This window comes from Nicotiana tabacum, chromosome 24 (genome assembly GCF_000715075.1).
Source record: "Nicotiana tabacum cultivar K326 chromosome 24, ASM71507v2, whole genome shotgun sequence".
Lineage (NCBI taxonomy): Eukaryota > Viridiplantae > Streptophyta > Magnoliopsida > Solanales > Solanaceae > Nicotiana > Nicotiana tabacum.
Window position 1 is genome coordinate 3,954,267 of NC_134103.1, and position 16,053 is coordinate 3,970,319.

A 16,053-nucleotide genomic window follows, 5' to 3' on the forward strand; every position below is an offset into this window, starting at 1 on the left:
AACAGGGGGTGCTCCCCATGGTTTGGAATATCCATTGTGCGTGTTCTCACCATCTGTGAGAGAATAAGAGAGAGATACTTAGTACCATATCAACTGCACGATAGGAGATGAAGAAATAGTAGTTTCCTAACACACTATAGCCTCTCAAAAATAAGTACGGACGTCTCTGCACCGATCCGCAAGACTCTATTAGGCGTGCTTATAACTTGTGAGACCTACATGAACCTAATGTTCTGATACCATATTGTCATGACCCAATTTCTCCTATGGGTCATGATGGCGCCCAACATTACCCGCTAGGCAAGCCAAATAGTGAATTAGACAGATTATTCCTCTTTTAATAAGTTCCCGAGTAACTGGATTTTTCATTAATTAAAAGATTTAATAAATAACAGGTTTAAATAAATAAAACGAAAGCAACTGAGTGCAATCTTAACCATAGTAATACTTCAAAACCACAAATCTACTAGTGTGTGTGCCAAGACCTTGTGTCACAAGTGTATAAGCATCTAGTAGATTATACAAAAATCTAACTACTTTTGAATACAAAGTAGATAGAATATAAATACACAAAAGAGACTCTAGGGACTGCAGAAGGGCTCGGGATACAGCTCACCACTAGGCCTCAGAATATCTAAGATTCACGTCGGTAGGACCACCTGATGCACCTGCCTCAGATCTTGCACGGTCAGTGCAGAAGTGTAGCGTGAGTACATAAATAACACATACCCAGTAAGTATCAAGTCTAATCTCGAAGAAGTTGTGACGAGAGGTTGACTTCGACACTTACTATGGGCCAATAATATTAAAATAGAAATCTTAAATAAACAGGTTTATGTAAATAATAATAAATTTCCTTAACAAGCAGGAGCAAATAATTCTTTCACAATTTAATAATATCAAATAAGTCACTTTCCTTACAAGATGTAACCTTACAAGCCAGAACAAAATATCAAGGTACCAAGTATTATTATTAAGTATGATTTATGCCGAGGTCGTACGACCCGATCCAGAATAATGTGTACATTGTCGAGGGTCGAGTGACACGAACCATAGATGCATCTAACTACTGTCGAGGCGTTCGGCCTGCTCCACAAGAAGAGAAGGATACTTTGTAAGCATTTGACTTAATGTTATTAAGGATTAATACACAAAGTAATACAAATTTCATTAACGATCCTTCACAATTTCCTCTGGCAAGTTCTAATATAATTTTAGGCACTTTAATTAACAAGTAGGGTGAAAACATTTCAAGTAATCATGATATGGGTCCTAAAACTACCCGGACATAAGCATAATTAGTAGCTACGCACGGACTCTTATCATCTCGTACGTACGTAGCCCCACACAATTAGAATCAAACATTAATTTAAATCACCTATGGGATACATTCCCTCTTACAAGGTTAGACAAGAGACTTACCTCGTCTCAAAACCCACTTTCCTTTCAAACTTTCGCTCTAAAGCCCAACTCGGTGCCGATCAATCCGAAACTAGTCAAATGTTATATAATTTAATCAATACATGCTCAAAAATTCATAATTAAACTATTAAATTAATTACCTAACCCAAATTGAAAGAATTTTTAAAATTTACCACGGGCCCACGGGCCCGGATTCCGAAAATATTTGTAGAAAATTGTTACCCATAACCTCAAGAACTCAAGTATACAATTTTCATCCCATTTCATAAACATTTTCGTGGTTAAAATCTCATTTTTATCAAAACCTAAAATTTTCATCTAAACCCATGATTTTCACAAATTTACATGGTACAATCTACCCATAATCTATGTATTTATCTCACAATAGGTAGAATTTACTTACCTCCAAGTTGCTAGGTAAATACCCCTCTCAAGAAGCTCCAAAATCGCCCAAGAATGCAGCAAATGAGCTCAAAAATGGTTGAGTCCCCTTTTTAAAACATTCTGCCCAGCACAGCAACCCCCTTCTTTGCGAATGCGATAATAGCCTCACGTTCGCGAAGGCAAATCTCCCCAGGCCCAGAAAATGTTCTTCGCGAATGCGGCAGGTGCCCCGCGAACGCGAAGGCTCGTCTGGCCTACCCTACGCGAACACAAAGTGTAATTTGCACTGACTCTCCCAGGCCCTTTTTCTTCTACGTGGATGTGGGAGGACCTTCGCGAACGCATAGGCCTGGAATCTCAAAACTTCGTAAACGCATCCCTCTGCCCGTGAACGCGAGGGTCCTTCCTCGTTCGCGAAGAAGGAAACTAGAATTGGAAATTCTGGTTTTTCCAACTTCGCTCTGGGAGGTTCAAAATGCACCAGAGCCACTCGGGACCCCGACCAAATGCACTTACAAGTCAATAAATATAATACGGACCTGCTCGAACTCTTGAAACGTGTAAAATAACGATGAAACTAAGAATCTCACCCCAAAAACAAATTGAACCAAATTATGAACTCAAAGTTTCCAATTCGCTCCGAACGCGTCGAATCATACTTAAACTACTCGAAATGGCACCAAATTTTATTTGCAAGTCTTAAATTACCATACAAAACTATTCCCAGGTCAGAACCCCAGACGGACCTCGATAACACCAAAACCTACTCCAAACCAAATTTGAAGAACTCTAAAACCTTCAATAAGGCAACTTTCACTATTATGCTCTGAAACGCTCCCGGGTCATCCAAAATCCGATCCGAACATACTCCCAAGTCCAAAACTATCATACGAATCTATTGGAACCATCGAATCTTGGTTCTGAGGTCGTTTACTAAAAATGTTGATTAAGGTCAAACTTAGCCTTTTTAGCCAACCTCAAGGAGCCAAGTATGGCTGCTTATCGGGCGGATTGGGCGGTTATTTACTCTTAACGGTTTGGCTTATCGGTTATCGAATTTTAAATATATTAATCCGCTAGCTACCCGATAAGATATCGGGCGGATTGGTATCGGTTTAGCTCTTATCGGGCGGTTTATCGGCCTAATTCAATCTATATTGCGTGCATTAATTGTTTGCTGACTATTGTGACTCAAACTAAAATTCCTATGCTCAGCAGACTACATTCCAGTCTATAGAATACAATAGATGAGTGCATTACATCCCAAAGCAAACTACATTACAGATGAGTCCAGAATACGTATGTCTTTCCTCCGCCCACAACTGCAAAAGAAAAGTCAATGCTCCCTGATTTAATTCTGAAATGATAAAATTCTGGTCTATATTCAAAGTGAGTCCAGAATACATACTTCAAAATGATTAATCCATAAGTGAGCAGACTACACAAAAATATTTGTCATGCAGCTAACGCCTAACAGTGCTTGAATTTCTGCAGCTTCAAAGTTCAAACAACAACTTAATCCATAAGTGAGTAGATCCCTGTAAAAAATATGCATACACCAAATTTCAGCATTAGGCAACAAAGTAGAGACTGTGATAAATACTACTGTTAACTAGTATGCATACACCTAAAGTCCATTAACAACTCCGGAAAATAAAAATAAAAACTAATCTAAATTAACTAATATTTAACAAGACTCCAACAGTCTAAACTTAATTGAAATGGGCAGTCATCCCTTTGGTTCGATAACAAAATCATATATAAGTCTAATAAGTAATTTATTAAGAAAAACAGTCACATAAATGAAGATGGAACATTAGAAACAAATTCATTCATGATTTCAGCCATTTTTATGGAGAAATAGTACAGATTCAGGAATGTGTACCTAAAATACTTGACAAATAGAGCTTGAAACAGCTGATAAAGGGCAGAAATGGAGATGAAGGAAGTTCAGCTACGATTTTGATAGTAAACCGCAGAAGAACAGCAATGTCGACCTCAACTTCAATCCAAAAACAAATGAGAAACCCATAAATTCTCCAAGTAACACAACAGAAATCAGAAAACCTTTTTAATCTTTTTTTTCGTTTTTCTTCTTCAGATCTGGATGTAGAAAAATGGGAATTCAGGGATTTTGTTTTAACTTTTTTCATAGGTGAGATGTGTGTTCATGATGGCGAATTCTCAGCTTCCTTTTGCGTGAAAGGGAATGGGTGAGTGAGGAAGGAGACCAGGCGGCTAGGGTTTTCAAAGGGGGATCCGTCTGTCTTTTTCTTAGGGTTTGGGAAAATGAGTATTTTAAAGAGAGGGGAGATCCGGTTGGGCCAAGCGGGTCATGGAAATTGGACTTCTAAAGGGATGGGCTTGAAACAATTGCAAAATTAGTCACTTTGGATTTAAATTTTAATTAAAACCAATTTGTGTAGCTAAACTATTATATATATTTTTGGCGTTAGATAGAGTACTGGAAGTTAATCAAAATTATCTAATAGTAACTAAATGGAATAGTAAATTATAACTAAATATCTAATAGTAAATTAGTAATAGAGAATAGAGATAGAGTACTGGAAGTGGAAGAAGGGTTTTTGATTATTTAATATATATATATATATATATATATATATATATATATATATATATGGATAAAAATAAAAATTATATATATTCTTAACGGGTTAACGGATTATCCATTAAGAAAATTGAATAATCCGCCCCCAAACCGATAAGCCATTAATAAAAAAAATTCAATCCGTTCCCCGTCCGTTAAACCGTTAACCCGATACCAATAAGCCATTAAGTTTCGGTTTCGGTTCGGTTTTCGGTTTCGGTTCGGTTTTGAACACCCCTAGAGCCAAGTGTTCCGATTTCAAACCTGAAACCTCCCAAACCCCGAACTAACCATCCACGCAAGTCATAAAATAGTTAAAGCATATACGTGGAGTCTTATTTAGGAGAACGGGGTGTCAGAAAGTAAAATGACTTGTTGGGTCGTTACAACAACACTATACCAATTGAATCCCCTTAGGATCGGAGCTAGGTAGGAATAACGACGTTCGATTAATCCCCTTAATAGAAAAATTATATTGTACAAATAGAGAAAAAATGAGTTCTTTTTGGTTGTATATAAAATGTTGAGACCCCCTGATTTAAGGAAAAATTGGAGTGCATCGACAAAGGATGTTTAAGAAATTAAGTGCCTACAAGCAGGGGCGAAGCTTGGTAGGAATAAATAGGTTCAGTTGAATCCCTTTAGTTGAAACACTGTGCAAATAGAGAAAAAAAGGGCAATATGATATGAAATAATAACGATGAGATAGTTGTTGAATACTATTACTTGAACTCTTTTTGATATTGTTAAATGGTACTCATTAAAACTTTTCATTTTGATAATGATTTTCTGATTTCTTTTTTCTTCTCAGTCATATTAAATTCGAAATTATTTTTTAGATATCTATTTAATTATCTAATATTTTTAACAAAAATTGGTAGATTATCAAAATCTTGCTTAATTATGATCTCCCAAAGATATATATTATCTGCACTAATTTGCTACAAAGGTGGATTTTCAAAATCTAATGTTTCTAAACTCATTGTCTCAATTAGTTGATAATTTTATACAATTCCTCGTCTGATAGTACGACATTAGAATACACTAGAACAAACGTTAATTTTAAGACCATATCTCCGGTATCCTATACGGACATGATGTCTTTGGGCTTAGTGCCTCTATTTCTTTTGGCTATTCTGCGGCTATATTCAGATGCATCCGGTATTTATTGTTGTGATTATTGTTGCTTTGATGCAACAGTCCCCAACATTTGTAGGCATTATTGTCTTTCATCGAAGTTATTTTCGGCCAGTCCGTGACCGTGATGGGTATGGTTCAAACCGGTGTCTGGAATCCTCTGATGAAAGTTCAATTGACCTTGATTTCGGGTCATAGAAGATGTCGATTTAATTATCCGATTATCTTCTACACGAACCTTTGACTCGTATCTATTATGAACATCTTCCCATGTTGTTGCTTGAAATTCCAACAAAGTTTCATTCAACTTCTTTGATGCATCGGAGCTTGTGGGATTAAGACCATTGGTAAATGCTTAGCAGCCCATTCATCTGGTACTGTCGGCAATAACATTCTCGTCTTTTGGAATCGGATCACGAACTCTCGTAGCAACTTTGAGTTTCCTTGAGTGATTCTGAATATATCAATTTTTCTAGCTTGAACTTTCCTTTCTCCAGCGTGATCTTTGATGAAAGAATCTGCAAGCATTTTAAAAGAATCAATTGAGTGTTCAGGTAAAATAAAATACCATGTTAAAACCCCTTTTGTTAGGGTTTCGCCAAATTTCTTTAATATGATTTGATCTCATACGGAGTCGAATCATTTTCCTTCGCAACTGTGGTTGTCACGACCCAATTTCTCCTATAGGTCGTGATGGCACCCAACGTTGCCGCTAGGCAAGCCAACTTTTAAACTAACTCCGTGATCTTTCTTTTAACGATTTTAAATAGTTGACTTTTAATTTATGCACAAATAAGAAATGGAGGTTTTTATATAAAAAAGAGATCAAAATTTTAAAATAAGTGAGATAAGATAAATAACCCAAAAATCGTCAAGTGCCTACTAACATAATTTTCCAAGACCTGGTGTCACAAATGTATGAGCTACTAGTAGAATATACAAAAGAGTACTACACTGCTTTCTGAAACAAAATAGACAGAAAAAATAAGGCAAAAGAAAGACTTCGGCTGCTGTAGAACGAGCTCGGAAGACAGCTCACCGCAAAGTCTCGTAGTAGTAATCAAGTGTGCAAGCCGGACTGATATCCAGAAGCGCTTACCTCAGATCCTGCACATCAAGTGCAGAAGTGTAGCGTGAGTACATAAACAACATGTACCCAGTAAGTATCTAGTCTAACCTCGAAGATGTAGTGACGATGGGTCGACTTTGACACTTACTATGGGCCGACAATAAAAATATATACAACTGGTAATTAAACATGGGGTATATAAATGATAATAGAACTCAGAAGTAAGAATTTAAATAGACAATCCTTTCACCGATAGCAATTACCAAACCAATTTCTCTCGTTTAATCTTTTAACCTATCAAACAATTGAAGCAATATCAAATATATTGGAATTTCCAGTATTATTTCGCACGAGTTATGCCGAGGGCAGCTCCATGACTTGTTGATCTGATAAGGGTTCATGAGATTTCTGTATGTTTCTTTCATTATCAGCAATGTACGAAGGTTTTGGAATGAGATTTTATTTGATATGGGGTTTAATATCAGTACTGGGTTGGTTTTGGAGTAGTTACCGTGATCGAAAATGGTACTACGAGCATGCAAGTGGTGTAGTATGTAGGGGTGGGCGTCGGTCGGTTTGGTTAGATTTTATAGAAGTTCAGTTCGATTTTTTCGGTTTTCGGTTTTCGGTTTGCGATTTTAATAACCAAAACCGAACCAAAGTATTTTCGGTACGGTTCGATTTTCTTGCAGTTTGGTGCAGTTATTTCGGTTTGATTATTCGGTTTTAGGTTAGAGATCCAAGAAGGGCAGCTAGAGTATGGCTTGGAACTTTTAATATAGTAGAGGATGCAGCTCAAGCTTATGATAAAGCTGCTATTGAATTTAGAGGTCCTAGAGCTAAGCTTAATTTCTCATTTGCTGATTACACATCAATTCATCAGCACAATACTAACACTTCAATATCTTGTTCAAAGCAGCAACAACAAGAGCTAGTACAGTTAGAACAGGGAAATAAAATAATGTTAGTATTGGAAAAGAAGAAGAATTCTAGGATCAATTAATAAAATGGGATAATGAGATTCAAGAATGTTTGAACGTGATGGATTTCAATGGCCATTCTTCAGATTTTGCTGGAGGGAGTATTGCTCATAGATTCTGATGATCACTTTCAATTAAATAATAAGTGGAAAGAAAAGTAAAAAAAGAACAAAAGAATTTGCTGTAGACTAAGGTGTTCATGCCCATTCAGCTTTATAAAATTTGGGCTATTTAATATTTCTATTTTTAGATGTACTTCAAGTTTTCTTCTTTTGTTCAGATTGTATCCATCATTGGTAAATGAGAGGGACTCATACTTAAAAAAACTTCGGTTTTTCGGTTAACCGAAAAACCGAAATATTAAAACCGAACACCGAACTGAACACAAAACTTTTAAAAAATATAAACCGCAAACCAACCAAAAAACCGAACAAACCGAACCGTATAAATCAAAATTATCGATTCGGTCGGCTTTTTCGGTTCGGTTGGTATTATGCCCACCCCTAGTAGTATGTTATGTGATTGTATCCGTGGTTATGGTTATGGATCGATGCAGCTTGTTCAGACTTGTACAGTGCGTAAATGTCAGATTCAGGTCTTGTAAGAAATTCAGAATGTTGGGAATTGAATTCCAAGGGTTTTACGGACTAAGGTTAAAGTAATGATCTTCAATTGTGTTATGTTGTCAGGCCTATATGGAATAGGGTAGCATGGGATCACCCCCGGGTACGTGCATGGTAATATGGAATAATGATTTGATGGCTTGAAAACAACTCTTGGCACGTTCGAGGACGAACGTATGTTTAAGTGGGGGAGAATGTAACGACCCGGCCGATTATTTTGAGTATTACAGCTCTGTTCCCCCATTTACTGCTCCTTTTGTGCTTTATAGTTATTGTATGACTTATCGAGTTAGTTAATTTGGTTCGGGAGAGAATTTAGAGTGAAATGAGACACTTAGTCTCTTAACTGGAAAGCTTAAGTTAGAAAAGTCGACCGGATGTTTAATCTATGTGTAAACAACCTCGGATTCAAATTTTGATGATTCCAATAGCTCCGTATGGTAATGTTGGACTTAGGAGCGTATCCGGAAAATTATTTGGAAGCTCGTAGCTAAATTAGGCTTGAAATAGCTAAAATAGAAATTTAATTTTGGAAGTTGACCGGGGAGTTGACTTTTTAATATCGGGGCCGGAATTCGATTTTGAAAATTGAAATACCTCCATTATGTCATTTATGACTTGTGTGCAAAATTTGAGGTCAATCGGACTTGATTTGATAGGTTTCAGCATTGAAGGGAGAATTTGGAAATTCTTAATTTTTTATTAGGCTTGAGTTGGAATGCGATTTGTGTTTTTGATGTTGTTTGATGTGATTTGAGGTCTCGACTAAGTTCGTATGATATTTTAGGACTTCTTGATATATTTGGTTGAGATCTTGAGGGCCTCGGGTGAGTTTCAGATATTTAACGGATCATTTTTGGACTTGGAATTTTGCTGGAATTTTCTGATATATGTATATGGTTTCCTTCTACGCGATCTCATGAGAAGGTCTGCGATTTCTTAGGGTTAATTGGTGGCTGCTGAGTTTTGTTGTATGCGATCGCATGGGGACGATCGCGATCGCGTAGCTCGGAAGAAGGAATGCATCGCGAACGCGTGGATCAAGTCGCGTTCGCAAAGAGGAGATGAGGCAGCTGGGGTTCGCGAGCATTGTTCTATGCGAACGCGTGGGCTGTCCGTGATCACGTAGGCCTGGGAAGCTCGTGCTTCGCATTCGCGTGTGTTATGGTGCGGTCGCGTAGAGAAGTTTTTGGGGCAGTGTCTTTTGGTCTTCGCGATCGCATAACCTTTAACGCGATCGCATAGGGTTATTTTGGGCAGTGGAAATGTTGTGCTTCATGATCGCGGGACTTGGTCCGCGATCGCATAGAAGAAATGACTCGGCAGAGAGTTTATGTCCCATTTTTCATTTTTACCGATTTGGAGCTCAGGAAGAGGCGATTTTTGGGAGATTTTCAAAGAAAAATAACGGGGTAAGTGTTCTTAACTCAATATTGGTCAAATTACCCGAATCCATGGTTGTTTTAACATTTAATTAGTGAATTAAGTTAGAAAATTGTGAAAATCTTCTTGGTTTAATTTGAAGATTTGAGGGTCAAGTTGATGTCGGATTTGAGTAAAATTTGTATGATTGGACTCGTGGTTGAATCGACATTCATATTTTGAAACTTTTGTCGGGTTTCGAGATGTGGGCCCCACAGACATTTTTAGTGTAATTTCGGATTTTGTGAAAAAATTAGTATTTTGATATGGAATAAATTCCTATAATTTGTGTTGTCTAAATCAAATTAATTATGACTAGAATCGAGCCGTTCAGAAGTTGATACACGCGGAATGGGATTTCTGGAGTATTGTTTAGCTTGCTCGGTATTGGATTCGTCTTGTTCGAGGTAAGTAACTCTTCTAATCGTGGAGCTGAGGGTATGAACCCGGAATATACGTATTATGTGAATTATTTTGAGATGACGCACATGCTAGGTGATAGGCGTGTGGGCGTGCACCATAGAAATTGTAACGTAATTATTTCCGTGAAATTCTGTAGTCAAATAATCTTTTCATTTTTCATGCAGTTTTATGTGTTAAAGAAACTGAGCTGAGAATCATATTAAAAATCATACTGAGGCTATGTGCCAGTATTATTGAAACCCACATAGGTCATATTACTGTGAATTATTTGTTTAAATTGAAATTTCATACTCAGTCATATTTATTTTATTGCATATCATATCTCAGTCTCTATTGTTATCTATTGATGCATCATATAATCATTTTGGGCTAGTTTCATGACATTGTGAGCCTGAGAGACTGGAGAGATTGATAACTGAGTGAGGCCGAGGGCCTGATTGTAAGGATAATTATGGGATCGGACTGCACGCCGCAACATGCCATATTGGCTTTATATACTTTATTATTATGTGGATCGGGGCTGCCCGCCTGCAGCAGGCCTTATAGGCTTTATTAGAGCACGTTAGTTATCCGTGTGAATACAGATATTGATACTAGAGGACATGAGTTGTCCGTACAGCATGTGAGTTGTCCGTGCCGATTATAGCGCCTGGGCTGAAGAAGCCCCTCCGGAGTCTGTACACATCTCCAGTGAGCGCAAGTGCCTACTGAGTGCGAGTTCCGAGTGCCGAGCGATTGGGAGGACTGAGTGACTGTGAGGACTGAGTGACTGGGAGGACTGAGTGAAATGATACTCTGAGAGTATGAATATGGTTTTATCATTGAGTTGCATCACATTGACATGCACATTTGACATACAGGCATAAAGACGCATTTTCCTTATGTTGTACGGTATTACGTCATTCATGACTTCTCACACATATTGGCATAGCATTTTCCACTGGTTATCTGGAAAGAAAATTAAACATCTTATTTATTGTTGAAAGAAATTTAGTGAAAATTACTGTTTTCAAACCTATTTATATTTTGGCAACTTCGGTAAACGATTTGGGTTTTCGCTGATGTACTTGGAAGGCAGAATTATTTTCAGAAATCATGATTAAGCTGTGCATTTATTCTTTGAGTTACTTCTTTTATTACTCGCTTTATGTTGTTTTGAACTGTTGTTAGTTATTGGAGCTGGACCCTGACCTTGGTACAAGCTCGTCACTACTTTCAACCTAACGTTAGGTTTGTTACTTATTGAGTACATGGTGTCGGTTGTACTCATACTACACTTCTGCACCTTGCGTGCAGGTATTGGATGCTGATGTTGCTGTGATCGACGGGAGCTGGATTTGAAGACGTACCTGCGTTCTGGTTGTAGCTGCCACTTGTTCATGGTAGCCTTCGATTTATAAGAATCTATTTATGTACATTTCGAATAGATGATGTATTTATTTCATGCCAGCTTTGTAATTTCTAATTTTAGAAGCTCATGATTTGTACTACCAGTCCTTGGGGAGTGAATTAGAGTCAGTTAAATATTAATTGAATCAGATTATTACTATTGGGCTTACCTAGTGGGTGAGGTTAGATGCCATCACGGCTAGTTGAATTTTGGGTCGTGACACTAACCATTCCCGCAAGTCATAAAACAGTAAAAATACGTACGGCGAGTCTTATTTAGGGAAACGGGGTTCTAAAAAGTAAAACGACATATCGGGTCGTTACAGTGGTGTAAGTTAGGATGTGTTCCTATGGATATGATATTCCATTGTATTTGGAAATATCCTGTTGGGATCGAAATAACACGGTGCATGCGAAAGCTAACAATGAAAAATTTGGTGGACGATAAATCAAATGACAAACAAAAATATACTAAACTAGGCATAATAATTTAATATGATTTGGTCAATCGACCTATATATGATCTATCACTAATATAAAAAGAGAAAATAATTTATTTTTGAGAGAATAATCTCCCCTAAACATAATTCTCGTAAAGATTACATTGTGGAGGTTGTTGTTCTTGTTTTGAAAAAAAAAATCAATTTATAGAAGTACAAAACTTACCCTCCAAGAAAAGGATAAGGCATATGAAGGAGATTTATTCCTTTTAGGAGACTTTTTGCTTTCCTTTAAGAAAATGAATCCTAATAGGTTAGAAATTCAAGGCAAATTCCTAACAATTCTCCTTTATCCTGAATTTTCTTGATAAAACTTGATCCATCTTCTTCATATAATCTTCAAAGCTATTGCTTTCCCTAATTAAAAACATGTATGAGTTGAAATTTGGAGACCGTGCGTTAAAAATAAGCATGAGTTAAAAATAATTTTATTTTTAAAGATGAAGCAGCAGGAATATTGTAATTATGGTTGAAATATTGTTCTCCACATGTAATGCTCCGGACAATTTTTTCTTCTTGGGATAAAAAGCTTCATTATCATCAAATTGGTTGCATTTTTTTCTGAACCCGCATTGAACCTGTCTTCAAACTCGTTCAACCAATGGCTCTGATACTACTTGTTGGGATCAAAATAATATGGTGCATGCAGAAGTTAACAATAAAAAATTTGGTGGACGATAAATCAAACGACAAACAAAAATATATTAAACTAGGCATAATAGTTTATTATGATTTGGTCAATCGACCTATATATGATCTATCACTAATATAAAAAGAGAATTTTTTTTGAGAGAATAATATCCCCTAAATATGATTCTCGTAAAGACTACATTACGGAGGTTGTTGTTCTTGTTGTGAGAAGAAGACGTCAATTTATAGAAGTACAAAACTTCTCCTCCAAGAAAAGTATAAGGCATATGAAGGAGATTTAATCTTTTTAGGAGTCTTTTTTCAATTGGAAACAGCCTCTCTGTACAGACTACCCTCCCCAGACCCCACCTGTTGGGAGCATACTGGGTTTGCTGTTATTGTTGTTATTTTTTCAATCGAAAAAAACTTACCCACACCCGGTGTATACACCAAATCTAGTTAACCATAGAAAATAAACTAACATCTACTAGAGGTTTTTTAATAAAAAAATAAAATAAAGGTGCTACAGTCCTAATAACTGATGATAAACTTTTTAGGGTCGCATTTTTGTTTTATTTCCCGGCTTAGTTTTTTGTTTTATCTTGGGAGTTTTCTGTTCTTTTATTTCTCCCTTAAAGATTGAAAAAGGTAATTTTGTTACGGTTCAAACTAAGAGCCATAAGCAATAAAGATAATATTGTACTTATATTCTCGTATTGTACTTATCAGAATATATTAAAATAATTATTTAAGTAATACGATGAGGGTATACTTGCATCAAAAAATAGTTTAAGAAGAAAGAAGGAGGATTTGGGTGCTTAATGTGTTAGCCGTGATGATGCATATGATTTGTCTTCCTTTCAATATATTTGTTGTGGAACAATGGAAATAGCTAGAATATATTTAAGATTATTATAATATTATAATTTAAGATTATATAGAAAATACATGGAGTTAACTATGGTTAAATAATACTAGTTATATAATAAATAAGGTGACAAGTGTCATTTAATTACTGACTTGGTGTATACACCGGGTGCGGGTAAATTTTTTCCTTTTCCATTCCTTTAAGAAGGAGAATCCTAATAGGTTAGAAATTCATGGCAAAATCCTAACATGTCCGGCATCCTAAATCTCTTTGGAATCAACTCCGGAGCTGGGTTTGAAAATACTTTTTGAGTCCGGACCATTTAGGACTGGTGGTGCTCCCAGAATCTGATCTATCCGAGCATGAAATTCTGTAACATTCTGATCCATTCGAGAATTTATTTCTCTCATACATCTCGTGTCGGCTTTGAAAGAATCATTTGCGTTGTTTTTATTTCCAGATTTGCTTCCTGCACTACATGCTTGGTTGTTATTCGATCTAAACTCCTTCCTCGAAGCGATGTTACCGGTCCCCGGGATCGTTTGACTTATTGGCACATAACGAACTCCACAATTTGAATTATTTGAAGCACATGATATTGCTTGTTGCAGCTCAGCCACTATCTCGTCCTGTCTTGATAGATGATTCATGATCTTCCTTTGCCGCGCTTTTAAAACTTTAACATTGTCGGCAATAGATGCATCATCCATATCATCAGAGGTAGGATTTCTTGCCCACTGAGTATTTATAACTACCTAGTTAGGAGTTTACTTATTCCCATTAATTAAGACGGGTTTCACTGGTTGAACCATCTTGTTGATTCCTTTCATGTAGATTGTCCACGGGCTCGATATTATTGTTTGTCCCAACATTAAGCGAGTTGTTGACATCATTGCGTGCTAGTATGCTTAAAACAGAAAAGAAATAACTTTAAAGCATGTTAGTATAAGATGAACATATCAAAATAATATCACAATTGTCTATTCCCCATGGTGGGCGCCAAACAGTTTACCAAAAAAAGATACAGTTGAATTTGTAACATGATTTATAGACATGTGGATTAAATTAATCTGATAAAGTATAATAACAAATTGCAAACTGAGTAAATAAGGATAATGGAAGAAGAGACAAGCCTGAGCTTTAGAATGTTTCCCTTTACAATAGAAAGAAAGCCTATATTTATACTAGAGCTATGGGGTACTTGATTATATATCATGCCCCCTTAATTACCAATATTGATGCTATAATAAAAGATAATTAAAAGGTAATAAAGAAAAATTAAAGCTAATAACGGCTAATAAAGGCTGGAGAAATCTTGGGATCTTCTGTAACGTCTCTTTAACCGTCATATCTTGATTTACTTCTTATCCGGTCACAATTTTGTAACCGGTGTCACCATGGTTGAGTCACCACCGATCAATCATCCTTGACACGTATCGCTTCCTAATTTATCCAACTTCTGAGACTGATTTTGTAACGATCCGGCCGGTAGTTTTGAGAGTTATAGCCCTGATCCCCTATTTACTGCTTTTTCAGTATCTGTTTCAGCTTATGTGACTTGCCGGGAGGTTTTGTTTTGGTTTTGGGGGTTATTTTGGGACACTTAGTCCCTAAACGAAAGTTTAAGTTCTAGAATTTTTTACCGTAGTTAGCACTATGTGAAGACGACTCTGGAATAGAGTCCAGTATATGGACTTAGGAACGTGTCCAGAATATGAATTGGAGGTCTGTAACTAAATTAGTCTTGAATTGACGAAAGTCGAATTTTTGAAAATTTTGACCGGTAGTGGACAAAGTCGATTCCGGAAGTTGGAGTAGGCCCGTAATGCAATTATGACTTATGTGCAACATTTGGGGTCAATCGGACGTGATTTGATAGGTTTCAGCATCAGTTGAAGAAATTTAAAGTTTCAAGTTCATTAAGTTTGAATCGGAGGGTGATTCATGTTTTTAGCGTTGTTTTATGTGATTCGAGGGCTCTACTAAGTTCGTATGGTGTTTTAGGACTTGGTTGTATGTTTGGTTGAGGTCTCGGGGGCCTCGGGTGAGTTTCAGATGCTTAACGGATCGAAATTTGGACTTACATAATTGCTGAAGCTTTCAAGAGTCTAGTGTAATCGCACCTGCGGTGGGTTGGACACAGGTGCGGACTCGCACGTGCAGAAGAGAGCTCTCAGATGCGGCCCTGTTCTGGGTAACCAGTGGTCGCAGGTGCAACAAAAGGGGAGCAGAAGCGGAGCCGCTCCTGCGGAAGAGTGATTGTAGAAGCGGGAGCCGAGTGGGTGAGGACTTCCCAGAAGCGGACCATTGTCCGCAGGTGCGCACGTGCAGGTGCAAGCCCAGGCTACGCAGGTGCGGAAATGCCTGGGCAAAACCTACTTAAGCGAGGCTTCGAGATGTTTGGCCATTTTTACCAAAATTTGAGATAGGGAGCTCGGATTTGTATGAGATTTTGAGGAATTTTTAGAGACATCGATTGGATAATGATTCTTCACTTGTTTTTGGTTATATTAGACTAATCTATCATTAATTCCATCCTTTAATTTCGGAGTTGGGGTGAAAATTTTGGAGAAAATGGGAAGAAGTCCTTCAACTAAG